Source organism: Orcinus orca, chromosome 10 (assembly GCF_937001465.1).
Source record: "Orcinus orca chromosome 10, mOrcOrc1.1, whole genome shotgun sequence".
Taxonomy (NCBI): Eukaryota; Metazoa; Chordata; class Mammalia; order Artiodactyla; family Delphinidae; genus Orcinus; species Orcinus orca.
The window spans coordinates 99,623,774-99,643,746 of record NC_064568.1 but is presented as its reverse complement, the minus strand read 5'-3'; the positions used below and the strand labels follow the sequence as shown (position 1 = coordinate 99,643,746).

Below are 19,973 nucleotides of genomic sequence, written 5' to 3'. Positions count from 1 at the left end.
TAGCAGGATACAAAATTAATGCACAGAAATCTCTGGCATTCCTATACACTAAGGATGAAAAATCTGAAAGTGAAATCAAGAAAACACTCCCATTTACCATTGCAACAAAAAGAATAAAATACCTAGGAATAAACCTACCTAAGGAGACAAAAGACCTGTATGCAGAAAATTATAAGACACTGATGAAAGAAATTAAAAATGATACAAATAGATGGAGAGATATACCATGTTCTTGGATTGAAAGAGTCAACATTGTGAAAATGACTCTACTACCCAAAGCAATCTACAGATTCAATGCAATCCCTATGAAACTACCACTGGCATTTTTCACAGAACTAGAACAAAAAATCTCACAATTTGTATGGAAACACAAAAGACCCCGAATAGCCAAAGCAATCTTGAGAACGAAAAATGGAGCTGGAGGAATCAGGCTTCCTGACTTCAGACTATACTACAAAGCTACAGTAATCAAGACAGTATGGTACTGGCACAAAAAGAGAAATATAGATCAATGGAACAGGATAGAAAGCCCAGAGATAAACCCACGCACATATGGTCACCTTATCTTTGACAAAGGAGGCAGAAATGTACAGTGGAGAAAGGACAGCCTATTCAATAAGTGGTGCTGGGAAAACTGGACAGCTACATGTAAAAGTATGAGATTAGATCACTCCCTAACACCATACACAAAAATAAGCTCAAAATGGATTAAAGACCTAAATGTAAGGCCAGAAACTATCAAACTCTTAGAGGAAAACATAGGCAGAACACTCTATGACATAAATCACAGCAAGGTCCTTTTTGACCCACCTCCTAGAGAAATGGAAATACAAACAAAAGTAAACAAATGGGACCTAATGAAACTTAAATCCTTTGCGCAGCAAAGGAAACCATAAAGAAGACCAAAAGACAACCCTCAGAATGGGAGAAAATATTTGCAAATGAAGCAACTGACAAAGGATTAATCTCCAAAATTTATAAGCAGCTCATGCAGCTTAATAACAAAAGAACAAACAACCCAATCCAAAAATGGGCAGAAGACCTAAATAGACATTTCTCCAAAGAAGATATACAGAGTGCCAACAAACACATGAAAGGATGCTCAACATCACTAATCATTAGAGAAATGCAAATCAAAACTACAATGAGATATCATCTCACACCAGTCAGAATGGCCATCATCAAAAAATCTAGAAACAATAAATGCTGGAGAGGGTGTGGAGAAAAGGGAACCCTCTTACACTGTTGGTGGGAATGTAAATTGATACAGCCACTGTGGAGAACAGTATGGAGGTTCCTTAAAAAGCTACAAATAGAACTACCATATGACCCAGCAATCCCACTACTGGGCATATACCCTGAGAAAACCATAATTCAAAAAGAGTCATGTACCAAAATGTTCATTGCAGCTCTATTTACAATAGCCCAGAGATGGAAACAACCTAAGTGTCCATCATCGGATGAATGGATAAAGAAGATGTGGCACATATATACAATGGAATATTACTCAGCCATAAAAAGAGACGAAATTGAGCTATTTGTAATGAGGTGGATAGAGCTAGAGTCTGTCATACAGAGTGAAGTAAGTCAGAAAGAGAGAGACAAATACCGTATGCTAACACATATATATGGAATTTAAGAAAAAAAAAAAGTCATGAAAAACCTAGGGGTGAAACAGGAATAAAGACACAGACTTACTAGAGAATGGACTTGAGGCTATGGGGAGGGGGAAGGGTAAACGGTGACAAAGCGATAAAGAGGCATGGACATGTATACACTACCAAACGTAAGGTAGATAGCTAGTGGGAAGCAGCCGCATAGCACAGGGAGATCAGCTCGGTGCTTTGTGACCGCCTGGAGGGGTGGGATAGGGAGGGTGGGAGGGAGGGTGACGCAAAGAAAAAAAAGAAAAAAAATAAATAAATGTATAAAACAAAATACATAGGATTACCAAGGAAATCAATTACATTGAAATAGTTAACAAAATATTTATAAATTATTTTATAGTTATATGTATGCTTCTTCATTAATGCATGCAATAAGAATATGGGGGAAGTCTAATAAATATAATTTCAAAGCAGTGATGAATGTAAGCAATATTTTATGATAATTTCAATAACTAATGGAATACTCTCCCTCTGGTTTCTACTGGCGGCAAAGTCACAGTATTGCTAATACTATTGCCATTTGTTGCCTACTTTCATAATCGATAGGAATTCTAACTTTCGGTTAAAGAAGAATGAAAATAAAAATGTAATTTTGTGAATGAACTTATATAAAATTAATTTTATCATTTTTGAAAATCTGAATTCAAAATGTACTGCTTCTACCCTCTAAAATAAACTACCAAATGTGGCCCAGTTGGCAAAGTAGGTGAGCCTTATCAATGGTTGCTGGAGAAGTGGAGAGGAGGGAGGAAAATCAACCAGAACAACTGGGAAATACAGCATGGTCTACAAGGACACATTTTCAGAAGCCATCATGAAGGCTCCTGCAAGATCTCAGTCTAATGAAAGATCATGTTCTGCCCTGATGGACAGCTGGGAATGGGCATGATCAGGTCTAGTTATGAGGATATCAGAATTCAAATTAAAAACATGGCAGGGATGGATGTGGTGATGTGTTTCTTAGTTGTAATGATGGCAGAACTTCCTTTGATGTTGGATGCACCAATATCATTGGAGACACCCACTCCTTGTTCTTAAGAGTCCAGTCTACAAGGGGCAACAGACATGGAAACAGATTGGAATGGCATACACTGATGTCTGTTATTGTGAAAGGCACAGAGAGGTGCACTTAACATCAACAGGGCCATGAGGTATACACATATATTATTATATATACATAATTGAAAAAATAGCATTTCAAATGCATAAAATGGGACCAACCATTTCAAGGTTTAACTGGGAAGTGGTGACTTCCATGTGGCTGTGAAAAAAAAATGCCTAGCAGGATTAGGGAGAACTGGGAGAGACTGAAATAGACACACCCATAGAAATAGCCTGAGCTAGATTTTGAAGTGCTTTCTCATCATGCAAAGGCCTTTAGACATTCTTCTACAAAAAACAAAGACCTAAAAGAGATCTTTAAGCAGGAGAGTGAAATAATTAGATCTGCTTTATAGAAAGACTTGAGCAACTCTGAATTCAGGCACTTAGAAAAGTATGCCTCAGACATAGTTCTTCCAGTTTTTGAAGTCGAATTTGTTCTACTTTTCTTTGCCTGACGCCATCCTTTTTCTTTTCCTCCATTCAGGAAGCCAGCCACACACTGAATACCATGACAGAGGCAAAGTCCCTAGCAAGGCTCAGAGTAAGAAGGAGAGTCCTTGACCTGATTGAGAACAACGTGTTGGAAAGTAGGGAGAACTCTGAAGAAATCATCGTGTTTAATAGCCTACAGAACTATGTCCAAAGTCTTCAAAGCAGATTACTCTTTGACCTGCATGTGACATATGTAATAACATCTTCCAGTATCTCCTTGAGTCTGTGTTTCTGGAATCTAGCAGTGGGGTATCTGGATGACCACTCAGTACAGACAAAGTTCTTGATGAGACTTCTGCAGTAAGAGTGGTGTGGATGCTTCATGTGATGGCTGGGAGAATTCTGAGTTGCCTAGAATGTTCATGGATTGGAGACCCTAGAGCACTTTAGGAGGGCATCACCTTTCACTTGACCGAGCCGCGACCAAGACATCAGGGAAAATGATTTGGATGGGCAGCTTTAAGATGTTACCACATTCTTCTCAACTTGCAAGCATGAACGTTAAATCTCTACAGTCAAGGGGAAAAATAAACTTTACTAAAATATTCAGCAATAGGAAAGAAACCTCGTGAAGCTCCCTGACACATGTGGAGCTGAGGTTGGTCATGAGCCACTCTGAAGAAATCAGATCCCTCTTCTCTCATTTAATGGGTTTGATGAACCATCTTCAGCAAGTCTGCTTCCGTATCTCCTGATGTATTCTCATTTAGCATCCATGATGCTCACTGATACCTCTGAGCATCTCACAAGAGAAAGAAGATGTAGGATAGGTGCTTTGGGTTCTGTCTTTCTGTTCTTTGAAGTGGGGTCCCCACAGCACCAGCAATGAGGTGACTGCAGAGAAAATTCTCTCCCCAAGAGTTATAGCTTTTATAGCCTAACAGACTTGACACACCATACACACACACACACACACACGTAGACACGCAAGCACGCCTAGTAGGGTCGCCAGATTTAACGAATATATAAATACAGGGCACCTAGTCAGTTAGATTTGAACTTAAGATGAAGAGCAAATAATTTTTTATTTTAAGTGTGCCCCAAATGTTACATGGGCAGATTTCATGGATTTTGCAATAGGTAAGTGTGCCTATTTCACGCTGGGACTAATGTCTCAGCATTGTCTGGGAAAGGTGGTGAACCAGGAGACAGAAGGGGATTTAAAAATATGTTGGTGTGGGGCAGTGATCAATATTAGAAAAGATGGCTTTGTTTCCCAGTTCTGTCAGCCTTATGACCTTTGGCAGGTGATTTAATCTTTCAAAGCCTCAGTTTCGTCATCTGTAAAATGGGGATAAGGACAGAAACAACAGCGAATGTTTTCTGAACACTTAGTAAGTAGTAGGCATTATTCTAAAGGCTTTACCTGTGTTGTCTTATTTTATCCTTACACCAGTGCCATGGGTAAGGTGGGTATTATTATTAGTATTATCCTCATTTTATATCTGGGAATCTAGGGCAGTGGGAGGCTAGGTAACTCACCTAAGAACAGAACTACTTACTAGGGGAGTTGGGATGGATTCAAGTTCAGGAAGAACGGTTAACTCTACAGTGTCGATAAATGAAGTGTGTATGGTGCCAATGCCAGTGGCAGGTGTCTAGTCAGAGCTTAATCCATGGTATTACCAACCCTTATCAGAATAGCAGCTCTGCCTGGCCCCAGGAAATGCTATAAGACATGAGAAGATAACCCAAAAGGAAAATTAGAGATCCATTCCAGGAGAAGCAAGTGACCAAAATTTAAAACGCCGTACGTGGGACTATACTCCCACCCCAGCATATCTCATCAGCTAGGACAGAATGAAGCCAGAAATTTGGAGGTCTTGCTGGACTCCTTCTGACCTGAGAAGACCCTGCGTGATCATAGTCAGCTCTAGTCTGGATTTCGTCCATGGCGGTGAGACTAAAAGGCATGTACCATTGGCAGGACGTCAGGGGCCTGCCCTTCAGTGTTTTCAGCTTACATTTTTCTTCTTTGTTCATTTGTTTATTCAAAAGTATTTGTGGAGCTTCTTCTATGTTACCATGTTGAATGTTGAGTTGATTTCTCAGAATACCAATAGAAACACAGCAGACCCCTGACCACAATCGCACAGTTTGTGGGGAGACAGATCTATCAAGATTGAATTTCAAGGCAACGTGATACATGCAACAGCGGCAGAGGTGGCTCAGATTGCAGACCAAGCCTACTTAAGGTGGAGGAGAGGGTCGAGAGGAGAGGTATGAGAGCAGAAGAGACTCCATAGAGGCAATGATGCTGGAGATAGGACTTAAAGGGGAATGCTAGCAGCTGACATCTGCTGAATTCCTACTGTGTGCCAGGGACTACTGTAAGAGTTTTACCAGTGTTAACTCATTTGATATGAAAGACACTACTATTATTCTCATTTTACAGATGAGGAAAAACAGAACCAAGTTCAAGTAACTTGCCCCAAATTACACAATTATTATGCAGCTGAGCTAGGATTTGGTCCCAGGCTTCAGAATCTATGCCTTTCACCACTAGACTATTCTAGTTAAATAAAAGGCTTCCTGGTTAGAAATGAGGACTGGTACTACAGCCAAGGGCTAGCACATGAGCTAGCACATAGCTAGGTGTGAGGAGAGAGTTGGGGGTGTCTGGACATGAGTCTGGAGAGGTAGGCTGTGTAAGACGTTCTCTGCTGTGATGATTATTTGGATTTTAATTTGTAAACTGTGAGAAATCCCAGAAGGATCTGAAGCAATGAATGAAAGAATCAGATCTCCATTTGAGAAAGATAGCTCTCTGAAATTGGAGGATACGCTGGTGGAGGGTTGTGTTGTAGGCAATTAGGGGATTTCTGCAGTGACCCAGTCCACACAGGGCAGGGTGGCTCCTGCCTGCCTGTGTAGTATTCCAGCAGTACACCTACCGCGCAAGGGGTCTCTCAGGAAGTGGATGTTACTTGAAAGGGATGTCAAGATGGATGGGAATGTATGTGTGTTTGTTGGCACTTGATCCAAGAATTCTACCTCCAGGTGCAATAAAGCAATTAATTGTAAGGCAAGATGATCCAATCATGAAAAATGCGTGTTATGGAGTTTTGTCCCAGTAAACTATAAACCCTATAATCCTGTCTAAATGTAACTGCAAATCTTCTTTGCTTTGCAATAAATATTTAATAATAGGGGATTGCCAAGGAAGGGTATATTTCAAAAAATCTTAATTGCTCTACAGAAAGCATCTGCAGACACAGGTATTAACACACCTAATTGCTGCTAAAAAGCATTTATCAACTGAGATGATCAAATAAAATGCAAGCAGTGGCTTTTCTATCCTTTGGTTGGGAAGGGACAGAAGACTGACAGTTTTATTGCCTCTAATTCAGCTTTTTCATGTCTCCTACGCTTTTATTTCCAATTTATCTTTTATCAATAGATAGCTGATGGAGTGCAACTCAAACCTCCATTTCATTAGTAGAGTGTATAAGTTTCCTTTTTTTTCCTGTATTTTACTTTTAGATTTTCACTCTTCTCTATTGCACACGCATTCAGAGCTCACTTTTAAAGTCATAAGTAACCACTGATGCCTTGTCCTTAGTTCTATTTTCTGCTACTCAACTAATTTATTCAACAAATATGTATTTGTTGAGTACCTACTTTGGGCCAGGCACCAGTATAGTGTTTCAGTTAAGCACTATCTGTTGAGTGAGCCAAACAGATAAAGTCACTGCTGTCTTTAGACTTGGACTAGGGTGGAGAAACCTGATACTCAAGAGATCAAACATGGAAAAATACTGGAGCAAAGATCACACAGACAGACCATGTTAAAGGTTTTGGCTTTTATTCTAAGTCAAATGGACTCAAAATAGATGAAATAATCACTAAAACTAAAATTATTACCCTTTGATATTTCTCTTGATTTTACTCAACTAATTTAAAAAAATGAATGGTATGGAATTGATGACAGGTGCTTGAGAAGACATTGACAATGAACAGAAAGTCAAAAAAACCTCTCATTCTTGACTTAGCTTTTCTACCACCAATTCTAGTTTATTTAAAAATAGCTAGTGTTATTTTATTTGAAAGTAAATGTTATTGTTGGAACTTTCCCACATCTATCCTCGATGAGAAATACCACACAAAAACTTAAATTTCTGTTAACCCAGAAACAGCCACTAACTTGTTCACAGAAACAATCAATTTTTTTTTTCCAGAGAAACTATCATGATTCAAAGTTAATCTGTTCCAAGGAAAGGAACTGGAGTTGGTTACTGACATGCAATCATTCATTTCTTATTTTACCAACAGTAATTAAATTGCCCGGAACTGTTGTCATTTAACAGCCTATTAATTGACTAATGTGCATCACTTGCATTCAGAGTATAGGTAAAATCCAGGGATTAAGCAAGAAGGAAAAAAGATTTGCAAACTCTGCCTGTCATCCTGAAAGGGGTACATTTACCTCATGTTGCAAAGTAATTGGTAAATGTGCAAGTGGCTTCTGGCTCAGAAGAGCGGGGCATGTCGATATGAAATTACAGGGCAACACGGAGCTCACAGCCTCCCTGAGAGCCAGGGGAGCTGGTCTCTGAACACCTTTCTCATGAGAAGAAGGATCCACCATCCTTTACCATCAACCGGATGCCTTATTCGTCTGTCTCTTCTTTTCTCATGAAAGATTTCATTTGCCCTTGCCAATTCACCAGGGTGCTTTTGAAATGCATTATTTTGCATCCTTAGATGGGGTCATTCTTATTTTTCTAAAGCTCAGGTAGAACTTTTCCAGTTTTAGAAATTTAAACATAAATCGTTTATGGGAATCTTGTACCCTATTTTGAAGGTCTAGGCTGGGTGTATGTCAAAGCCCGAGGTTTCCTGAGATCTTTACATATTTGAATCTCCAGCATTCATGGGACAATGAAGGTGCCAAGAGAAGTTCGATGAATTGAATTGGGATAGGAAATAATTTCCTATAAATAAGGTCCAAAAGAAGTGACAAAATTGACATCCACAAGCATTATTAAAAGTTGCAGTTCTGAGATCTCATCATCTTAAATTGCTAGCAACCCAAAGGCAAGCATCTCTTTCACTCATAAAATTTTCTTCAAAGGATCTTATTCCCAAACAACATTTCTATCAGATTACTCTCCAAGCACACTAAGAGTCCGTGTCTCCTTTGTGAAGCCAGAAAACTCCCCTTCTTGGACTTCAGGTAGCAAGTAACTTTTAAGATCACATCACCCTTGCCAGAAAACCTTTTGGGTAGGCTCGTTATAGTCAAGTAAGCACTTACCGTTCCTCCTATTTCAGTCGTGTGTTCTGCTGACCTTTCCTGAGGAATGTCTCCCCACAGGCAAATGCTGTTGCTGTTTAATGCCTCAGTCTACTCTCTGTAAAATGGAGATAATAATGTCTTCTAATTTACTGACACATAAGCAAGTTGGAAAATTACTTTGGCAGGAAACTGAAGGTCTAAATGGGGTAGAATCAAGCAAGACGTCATTGTTCTTTCTACTTGGGATCCTTCATGACCCATTCTCTTTTGCTTCTCACTCATTGTAGATGACACTAAGTGGTCTCACTTTTATCTCCAATAGATAAAGCCCAGAATATTTATTCTATGGTCTCCTGTTTCTGAACATTGGCATAAACAATGCAAATTTAAAATACTTATGTAATTATACAGCGTTTATAATGTATAAATAAAATACAAGGTATAAGATAAAGTTGTATGCTCTCAACCGAAAATTCAGAATTGGTTTGTTTACTCTTAGTTAATTGTCAGCCTCTAGTAGAAAGAGGCCTTCCTTTTAAGAGGGTGGCTTGGGTGATATTGTAGGTATGAATTTGCGTAACGTGAGATTATAAATGTATTTGTGCCCACTTAGGCTGATGTGTGAACTTTGGTAAGTCTGAACCTCAGTTTATCATCTGTGAAATGGCAGGGTTGGAACACGTGACCTCTAAGGAGTTCTTTTCCATGAGTCCATAAATTAAATACTGATTGTGTTAATGGAATGGAGATTCAATTAGATTTGTGAATTTCTCTGAGATCAAGAAGAGCTCTGATCTAACTTTTCTGAAAAGGATAAAATACATTTTGCCATTTTTTTGTGGATTCTAGGCAAAACATTCTAATATCCCTCACTTCCTCCAAACCAAACTAACCATAGGATTAACTTTCCCAGACTCTCCGTGTATGTATCCAACATGTTAACTTTTCTTTTTAAGGTTAAATTTGTGTGACAGGGTAAAATTCCTAGTATATGTCTGTGAAAGGCTGGTAGAAGACAGAATAATGGCTAAATGGTCCGTCCTGGACCCTTTCAAAACATATTCTATCAGAAATCAAAACGATGATGTCTGAATATGTGTAGATTTCCTGTGACATGTCACTAGAGTTCCTACTCAGTGACATCTTTCCCTTGAACAATACTTTTCAAGTACAGATCTTCAATCAACATCAATACACCTATCTATAGTCTAATCTTTAATTAAAGAAAACTTTATTTACTGCCTACTACTGTATATACAAGATGTTGTGTCAAAGCACTTCACATATTTTGTCTCTGCTCAAAGCTCAGAGTGGGCTGGGTCATTTCTCCGTGTTACTTCAAAGGTATCATGAAAGGTTCCAGTCACTAGATTTTGCTCTCCGAGGTATTGAATTCTAAGCCTTATTTGTGATTATGGAGTGAACAGCCTCATTTCATAATAAAGAGATGGCTGTCATCTGGGAAGGACTAAGGGACATTTCCTAATATGCTGGGTATTACACAGAATAGATTCATTCCTTTGCCAAAGGCCAAACAGCATTCAACACGGGAGAGTGTTGCCCGGCACAGTGCAATCCCAGTAAAAGCCATAAAGAAATGCATTCTGATATCCATGCTAATATCTGGACACTACTCTAAAAGTTGAATTCAAAGGACAGCACAGTGCATTTCAATAACAAATTGCTGATCTGAGAATATTCTGGGAGAATCCATTGTGTATCATAAATTGATGGTTCAACTCACGCCTCTGCGGAAATCTGTAGATTGAACGGCCAGGCTGGTTGGCTTACAAATTGCAACATTATTTTTCCTAAATCCCCAACATTCATGATTTCATTTCAGTGAAACAGTAATTTACACAATGACTAAATGTGTAAGAAAAAAATACATCGAAGCCATGGAACGATTTATTAATAATGGTAGGACATTTTCTGCAGTACTTTTAATGCATCACTTAGGACCGTATTGATTCAGTATCAAAGTTCTTGGAAACAAGCCTCTTACCAATATCTAAGATCCTGATGTTGTAATTGAACTAGAAAACGTAAGATTTCCACTGCTCCTGCTGAGAATTCTTCCCAATAAATGTATGTTTTCCACTGGGGCTAAAACCACTGCTACTTGTGTTTTTAATTTTTCCTCCTGTTTCTTTTTCTTATTATTCAGTTTTCTTTTTTCTCTCTTTTCCCAGAAAAACAGACATAGGAGACACTATTCCTCTAAGACAACTTGCACTTTAGGGGGTCATTTGAATGATAAACTTTGTTATAATTTATAGCCAGAAAATCACCAGTGAGCAGTATGAAAGAACGGGGAAACACATTAATGTTTAACTCTATTCGGTGGTTGAGTGAAAGTCTTAGCAGGAATGAGTTTTCACTATTTATCCCATTTTTTTTGCATGTCTTTCTGTAAAAGGTTTAAGAAATGTCTGTTTGCAGCTTCCTTGAGGAGCAGGATATCTACCTCTGAGCTTAATGAGTTCTTCATTAGCATCAACATCACAGCATCGTTTGCTCGGAGAACAAAGAACACTTAACTAGGATTATGGTTCTGATTCTCGGGCTCAGTAGATACACGGCCTTGGGTAAGATGTTTCATCTCTCTGGGCGTCTGAAAATGAAGGGACTGGGCAAGGTGATTTTTAAGGTCCCACCGCTGTGACATACCTTGGCTGGGTATTTTCAGAAGCTTGGGCAAAGTAACCAAGAGCTGCTTGAAGAAAACTGACCAGAACATCCAACATTAGGAGAAGTGAGCAATTTTCAGTAGAATAGAAGAATCGTTCCAATAAGAGGAGTGCTTAGGAAAAAGGGCTGGGAAGGAATCTGTCTCACTCTTGAGACTAGTTGGCTGTAGAACTAGTACCTCCTCATCAGGGTATTGGGACTACACATCCCAGTGTAGTGGATGCTGTGTTGTGCTACTCGGATTCCCCCTTCAGGACTGGGACGTTCATTCATTAAGAAACTGAGGGTGTTGGCTTCTGATGTCTCATAGCCAAATCCTTCTCTTGGAATTATTTTTAGCTGAAGGGAGTTGCTTTAATCAAGGTTAGCCTCTCTCCCTGGGGATAGTCTGCTTCTAATGACTGTTCAGCGTAGGGAGGGTTCAAAGCCCTCCCAGCTCTCTTGCTTCAACTTGAGATGATTCTGAAGGACCACCCCAGCTCAGAGTGCGCCAGTTAGATGGTGCGACCCTGTGAGTTCTCTGCTGCAAATGCACCACAATTCACTTACTCTCTCTGCCAAATTTTGCTTCCCTCATTTCCTTTTGGATGGCGTACATGAGAACACTCCCCACTAAGCCTCCTACACCGAAATTTTCCTCTCAGAGTCTATTTTTGGGCAATCCATCCAAGATATCAAAAGATGGGAAATAAAAGCTTTAGTAGTAAAGACTCATTGAGAAAGGGGTTGAGGTGAGAGACAGTGGGGTGACAAGCGAGGAAAGATAGGGCAAAGGAAAACTGGAAAATCACTGGATTCTACCAGTGTTGAGTTAGTGCAGATAAGATACTGGGATAAGGCACTTCCTCTGTCCAAGAGAGAAATAACCCACTGAGGCAGTTTTGGGGTCTACGTCGGAAGGTTTCTTCCATAGAAGTCAGTACGTGTTTTAGTGGAGGAGGCATGAGACGAGAGGGATTGCCACTTTATGCTTCGCTGACAGTGCAGTCGTGGAACCAGCAGAGGGGCCCAGGGGTACTTCTGAAGAAGGGAGTCTGGAAGCACATGGCGTTTTGGAGGAAGAGTAAAATCCAAACCACCAGGGTACAGGCAAGAGCATTACAGAATCCCAGCAACAAGCATCACCTCCTGCCAAGAGTGCACTCAGGATTCCAAGGCAGAAAGTCATGGGTTCTGACAGAGATCTGCCACGAGACAGAGAGAGGAGAGACAGAGAGAGAGAAAGAGAGAGAGGGAAGGAGAGGTGTGAGCAGAGACTAGTTATCCTGTGAATAGTGGGACAGAAGTGTTTCTTAAGGCAAAACTCAGGAGACATAATTAGACATTTCCTTTTCCAGTTTCCTTCTTGGGGAAGTTGCTGGAGGAGTTTGTTAAGAAAACAGATACTGGGCTTCCCTGGTGGCGCGGTGGTTGAGAATCTGCCTGCTAATGCAGGGGACACGGGTTCGAGCCCTGGTCTGGGAAGATCCCACATGCCGTGGAGCGGCTGGGCCCGTGAGCCACAAGTACTGAGCCTGCGCGTCTGGAGCCTGTGCTCCGCAACAAGAGAGGCCGCGATAGTGAGAGGCCCGCGCACCGCGATGAAGAGTGGTCCCCGCTTGCCACAACTAGAGAAAGCCCTCGCACAGAAACGAAGATCCAACACAGCAAAAATAAATAAATTAATTAATAAACTCCTACCCCCAACATCTTCTTTAAAAAAAAAAAAAAGAAAAAAAGAAAACAGATACTCAGGTAGCCAGCAACTTGGGAAGGGGAGTTGTACAGTGTTGCTTTGCGCTGTTCATTATTTCGTTAAACATACACTAATGACATCCACTAATAATAATTTAACTGATTATATCTTTTAAGTGTCTTCAAAAAAACATTGGCTCTTTTTTTTAGAATTGGGATTCGCTTTCCTGTTTTTAAGATTTATTTTTTATTGAGGTAACACTGGTTTATAACATTATATGTCATGTGTACATTATATTTCGACTTCTATATACACTATAGTGTGCTCACCACCAAAAACTTTGTTACCATCCATCCACACAGCTGACTTCCTTTACCCATTTTGCTCTCCCCCCATCCCCCTTCCCCTCTGGTAACCACTACTCATTTTTTTTTTTAATAGTAACACAGACACACACACACGCACACAAGATTTTCATCTTTCCTTCTCCTAATCATAGCACTAGATATTTTTCCTTCCAATTTATACCACTGCAGACACAAGAATGCTGGACCCCATATAGCATATCTATGTACTTGTGAGGAGTTTTAGATACAGACTATGGAAACCAACTCTTATTAATATAAACAGAAAATAAATTTAAGATAACCCATAGAAATAATGGATTATTGGAGGTACATCAAGTGATCCCTAGAAATAATGAGTTATTGAAGAATTGGGTTCAGAAAATGGACGGGAATGCAGAGAGACTAGACACTTGGGACCACAGCTGAGGCCACCCTGCAGTTACACTCTGGTTGGGGTAAGCCTGCAAGCACTATGCCCTCATGGCTAGAAGCTGATGCTCCATGATTGGTCAGCACTTTTGCTGCTGGATGTTGCACCTGTGAATGGACTCACCTTGGGGGAGTTCCCTGCAAAGGGAACGGGGTTTCCATACTGGGCAGCCGATGTTCATCACAGTCAACCTACTTAGTAATCCAATCTCCAAATACATATTTCTTCTCACAATTATATCAAAACAATACCTCTCCCAATATAATGTCACTCCATGGGCAACTGAAAAGATTCCCTTCCCCTTCCCAAAGAGAGATCATTCAAATTCTCATTAGTATCTGCTTATGGCTCTAAGTTACGGCCTTCTGGGGCAAGGTCATTCCTTGCCTTAGCCTGCCATGATCCTGGTTAGATATTCTGAAGCCTATGGAACATGTTGTAAAGTTAGCCACAGCCAACGCTTTCTGTGTACAGCTGTGGGGAAGAGGAATGAAACAGAAAGGGAAATTGAGATATATAAAAGCACACATGCACAACAAAAAGAGAATTTGTAGATAAAAATTGCTGAACTTACAGATTTCAGGCAATGAAGCATAGCTAGTATTTGGTCTTTTCCTTCTCCAAACCAATTTATACTCCCTTTGCCTCTACCTAGCACCTCATTTGATCAGGCTTCTTACCCAGTGTAGAAACCCAAATTTTGGTGACCCTCTCTATGTTCCAATATCTTTTGCTGCTGGGCAGGGTACTATGCTGAGACACATTTAAGACTCCTCTGATTCCATTTCCATGCCCTTTTGCTCTGTACACAGGAATCCTAACTCTCCCTGGTCGTCAGTGTCAATAACAGAAAGAAGGCAACAATAAAACTACTATTACGTTTTAGCTGGTACACCCATGAGTTTAAGGTGCCTGAGATGTCTGAGTAGCAGTCTTAGATTCTAACTTAATAAAAGCATTGTCTTGAATCAGTGGAAGAAGTTCTTGCCTTATTACTAAAACCCCTAAACCTGGAAGAGCTGAACTGAGGAATCCAAATGAAAACAAAAATTGTAAATGGGTAAATCTCCATGAGCGTGAACATCCACACTTCTATCCCTTGGATCCTGGAAACCTATATTCTACCTATGGAGAAATAGTGCCACATATTGCTTTCCGTGTCAGCGTATATATTGCATTTTATAAGACCATATCCCAAACTAAGTAGGAGTTCTCTCCCTGCCGAGACTCTAAGTCCTATATAGAGCACACCACCATTCTATAAGGCCATCTGCATCTGGTTGATGATGTGTTTTAACACCCTGAATTCCATGGGCAACATCCCATTTCTTTGGTTCATTCTTTAACTGGAAAGTGAGTTCCTGCATGGAATTCTGTGTTTCATGATTGTGTACAAGGGCTCAGCACATTCATGGGCAATATTATTTGCAGGGGGAAGACAAATTTAAATCCACAATGCCTATATTCCTGTAAGGACAAGTTATTACCCCCTTCATGAGATAATGGGATCAAATAAAATCAATGTGCTACTGATGCCCTTGAGGTGTGATTAAAAAAGAGGGAGTTCTGGCTTTAATATGATTGTTGCTAATTGCACATTGGGTAACCATCTTGGTCATGTTTATAATCTACATCATTGAGCCTATGCCTATCTTCTAACAATGCCATGACGTCCCATTGTTCATGAGATAAACACTGGAGTGGTCAAGGAAGGAAGTTAACAAGGTGCTCATAGGGTAGGTTATCTTGCCCGCATGTTTATTAAAAGTCCCTTTACTTTAGGGGACTTTTTGTGATTACTTACAGGAGGTACAAATATTTTCAAACTCTGTGTCCATTCTGAGAGGTCCATTCACATATCATTACTCTTAGGTCCTTGGTGCAAATTCTCCCATCTTGTTCTAGAACACCTGGTGAAAACATCAGTTACTGCCAATGTGTCAATTCAGAACCTTACCCCAGATAATCTCTCTCTGCAGGTAAAGTGGATGAGATGTAACCATTAAGGTTCTACTCAATATATGTCCTTCTCCACAATCCTCTTGGGCCACTTCTGAATGTGACCAAAATGCTATAGAAGAGAAGAGGAAGAGCTTACTACTCTTTTGCCATTATTATGTTGTTTCGCAAGGATTTGTCTATAGGAAATTTGATTTCAAGTTCCTTTTTTTAAAAAACACTGTGTGTCATGGGCTTTCACATTATGAGAATATTGATAAGACTTTGACTGCCTTTGCAAGTGTCTTACCCCTCATGGTTTGCTGAGGTTGTTTCCTACAGCCCATGCCCTGGGTACGTGAATGTAAGCAACAGAACATGACTATACTAAGCTAACCTGAAAACTAACTTGCTGGAACATTATTTAGTAGCTCACAGAAACAAGCAGAGGCCCATTAAAATGAGCAGAAACCAAGGAAAGCTTAGTGGTAGAAACAAAAGTGTTCTACCAAAGAAACGACCTTGTAAGGGGGCTACCGTTGGCATTTACTCCACCACTAGTTCTGGAGATTCCAGCTACCACCACGCAAGTGTACCAGCACTTTCCCCACTACATGCTGATACGACTCATGGATTCTAATTCTCACTGCATCTGAGTATCTTATATTCAAGTTTCAAAGCTTTTGTTGGAAGCGTCCAATTGTTCTATTCTATGTCATACACCTGCACCTTAACTCTCAGAGGTGAAGAAATGGAGTGTTTGGTCTCCTTTTTCATTTATATAAGAAAATACGATTTCCTTCCACAAATATTCTCACAATGGTTCCTCCAAAATAGGAATGAGTTTATAAGCTGGGAAGCCAAAATGACAAAGGTCCACTACATGCACAAATGCCATTATAAAGGTAAGGGAGATTAGTTACATTACTTCCAAACTGACTGCAACAAGTGCTGCATTTTAGTAGTTAATCACTGAGTAGCTGGAGGTAATTTATTGTAACTTTGCTGCGAGTATGTCTACCTAATCATTGCAGTTAGGTACTCCCAGGTCCTGAATGCACTCTGTGTTCTGCCACTGTCTACTTATATTAATTTGGCGAGTTTTTTAACCTTCCCGGACAGTATTGAGAGGGCTGGTGCCTGACAGTGCTAACTGTCTGAATGTCTATCTTGATTAATCTTCCTCTTCTGACTCTGATTTGGGCTGGTTTATGGGCAAGTGTGGAAGGTTGTCTTCTTAACTCTGTACACGGTCCCCAGTGGGGTGAATGTAAGATCATTTTGTATGGGCTACTGACACCCTCACTTTAGAACCCCAAAATGAAGGTCTGTACCTCTAACATGTGGTTTTAACTTGACCTTCCATCATTCTTCCAAGACACAGGACTGCAGTGGAAACCTGCAGGTGGGGAGAGAGGGGATGATTTATTCAGTTGCTGGTCTGTCAAGATACGAGGGGAAGGAGGAAGCTCTGAAAGCAAATCCCTATAGTGGGAAACAGTAGGTGTCGTAAACATTCGATTTTACCAAGGGCTAAATGAGTGTTGTGGTTTTTTCCTTATTCTGAATTAAGTTTGTTCTGAAATAGAAATCCTTTTCTTTTTCCTTTCCCTTTCCTTCCATTCTCAGCTCTTGTCTAGGGACCCTATTTAGGATGAAAATAAATGGACCATTTCAGCATAAATGTAGTGGTGCAGGAAAGGGTGTGAGAAAGTGCTTACTGCATAAAACACATCCCTTTCTGATTCATTACATCCCTTTTCTGCTGTGTATAAGTGGACGCCTTTCACTAACTCACTAACTCACTACAGGGTAGCTGTGAACGTGCGTTTTGAAGGGTGGAGTCCTCTCTCAAAATACAGAGGACTAAACTATAAATCAAATAGACCTCTCAAAATCAATCAACAAAAGAGGCCTTCCAAAACTTGTCTCAGCCAAGCTTGAAACCTGATTTTCCTAAGTCGGTCCCAGGAACAGATATGTTTTCTCGGAAGATGAGCATCCTTCATGTGCAAATGATGCTCTCATTAGAAAACAGTTTATACGGGAAAAGCCAATAATTAGTTCCCCCCGAAAGTAAAATTTTAAAAAAGCAAACTGGAAATTGAAGTATGAGATGGAGCTGAATTAAGTGAGGTGCCGATTAATGTAACATATCTGTTATCTGCATTTTCAAGAGAGTTTAAAAAAATCCTTGGGTGCAATTAAAAAGAAAGCTTTGGGTAGAAGCATTCACGAGCGAATAACATCAAATTATTTTACTGAGGAATTTTAAAGACAGTAGTAATGGTATAATCTGATTTCTATTTAAGATGGAAGGTTACACAAACATGAAAGCAAGGGGCCAAGATAATACTAATGGAAATATGCATAATGCTCTATAGTTTTCAAATATACATGATCACAGTCTATATTTAGTAATAGTTCTTGGAAACAATGACAGTTACACCAGATCTGCATTTATCTAGGCAGGAAATCTGGGGTGGACATAATCAAACTCTCAACTAGTCAATAGGTTACATTTAGAAATATATTCATTTAGAATCAACTGTCCTACCTGTAACTCTTAAGGAAAAAAAAAAAAAGCTTGCAAATATACAGGAACCATTGAAGGCTTTCAGTATTGTGATAGTACAAACATGCAATCCAGGCTTTGAGAACCTGGCATTGATATTTACTTTCAAAAGTAGGAAAAGATGGCATGAATTTCTTTATGAACAAGAGTTTGCTCTGCTACTAGTCCCAAACTTGGGACAAATCACCTTAATTTATAGGATTCCTAACATCGTTAACGGCTTCTATTGCTATACAAGTCAGCCATAGTGGATTCTGCACCTCTCTTCAGGTCACAGACCCCACATGGAGAACGTAACACTCAAATGTGACATTACTCCCAGAATCATCTTCATGTGTAAATTAAACTTCCTCGCCCTCACAAATCAGAAATTGTAATTTCTTCACCAACACTATGTCTCTTTCCTCATTCCCTCAAATACACAAATACAGGGGATCCAAAATATTTTAAACTCAGTATTTTTAATGCTAGCATTGTTTCTTTATTAACGTAAAATCCACACTATCTCCACTCTCTACAACTATACTGCATTGCGCATTTTTATTTCTCCTGTGGTTAAGCATTCCTTAGTGATAGTAAAATTCCTACTTCTGTTTTACTTTAAAATCAGTGAATACTTGAGCTAAAAAGAACCTGGAGTAATCAACTACCTCATCTTTCTGTACCCGGACATCCTTGACAGAGACACACAGCCATAATACCATGTAACAACAGAGGCAGATATTGGAGAGACCTATCTATAAACCAAGAAACACCAAGGATTGATGGCCACTACCAGAAGCTAGGATAAGGCAGGGAAGGATTCCACCCAGAGTCTCAGAGGGAGCACAGCTCTGCTGACATCTTGATTTTGGATTTATAGCCTGTAGGGCTGTGAGTGAATAAATTTCTCTTGTTTTAGGTAGTTTGTTACAGCAGTTCTGGGAAACTAATACATCGTGCAATTCTCAGTTCAAGTTAGGTGCTCAATTAAAACTTGTTAAATGAATGTGTGAGTAAGTGAATGATGAATGAATGAGTGTAATTACACAATGTACCACAGTGGAGTTTATAAACACATGTATACCTGAATGAGTTCATGGATGAGGTGATGCTGAGCTACCTGTATAGGAGTAAAGCAGAGCTAAACTCAAGCCAGCTCTCAATTTGGTGGGTGGGTTAAAGTAAAAGTATTTTAACTTCCAGGGCAATCTCTCCTGACAATGAACAACAGTTTTTCAGGTACTTTCTCTATATTCAAATAAAACAAGTGGATTTTTAAACACTGGCTAAGAAAAATGTAATTATAAAATTAAATAATTTTTGGAATACCAAATAATATTCTCAATCTAATAAAAATAGAAATAAACATAAAATAAAGACACATTTGTACTATTTCCTATTTGAGAAGATGAAAAAAATCAGAGACACTTAACTGGCATCAGAGTGGCAAATGCTTTGTTATTATTATTATTTTACATTTGCCTGTGATAATTTATAAATGTTTCATCATATAAACCATTATGGAATTCTTTAGAATACTTATTTCCATTTTATAGGTAGTGCAACTAAGGCACTTTAATTTCTAAATTAGGAATTAAAAGTGTCGAAACTATGTCACATTTATCTTCTGACTTTAACCTTGGTACCACATTGAGAGACTTACTTGACAAAGAAGGATACTTCAGAATCATTGTATCTCCTTAAAGCACAATTTTAATTACTGGGTAAGCCTAATACATTTTTAGCACAAATAATTTCTGCTAGAGGAAGAAAAAATAAGATATGAAGATAAAAATATATTTGAAGAAATAAAAAGACAATTTATATTTTATG

General features: G+C 39.4%; 1 long non-coding RNA gene across 2 annotated transcripts in view; it reads right to left on the bottom strand.

Annotated features, from left to right (window-relative positions):
- The window catches only part of LOC125965550 (uncharacterized), a 169,014-nt gene that overhangs the window by 19,632 nt on the left and 129,409 nt on the right, over positions 1-19,973 (bottom strand). For both annotated transcript variants that reach the window (XR_007479575.1, XR_007479576.1), the window contains 2 exons: positions 16,918-16,982; positions 15,450-15,555 (listed from right to left, as the gene is read on the bottom strand). This is a non-coding gene — a long non-coding RNA (uncharacterized LOC125965550). The remainder of the gene's footprint in view (positions 1-15,449; positions 15,556-16,917; positions 16,983-19,973) is intronic.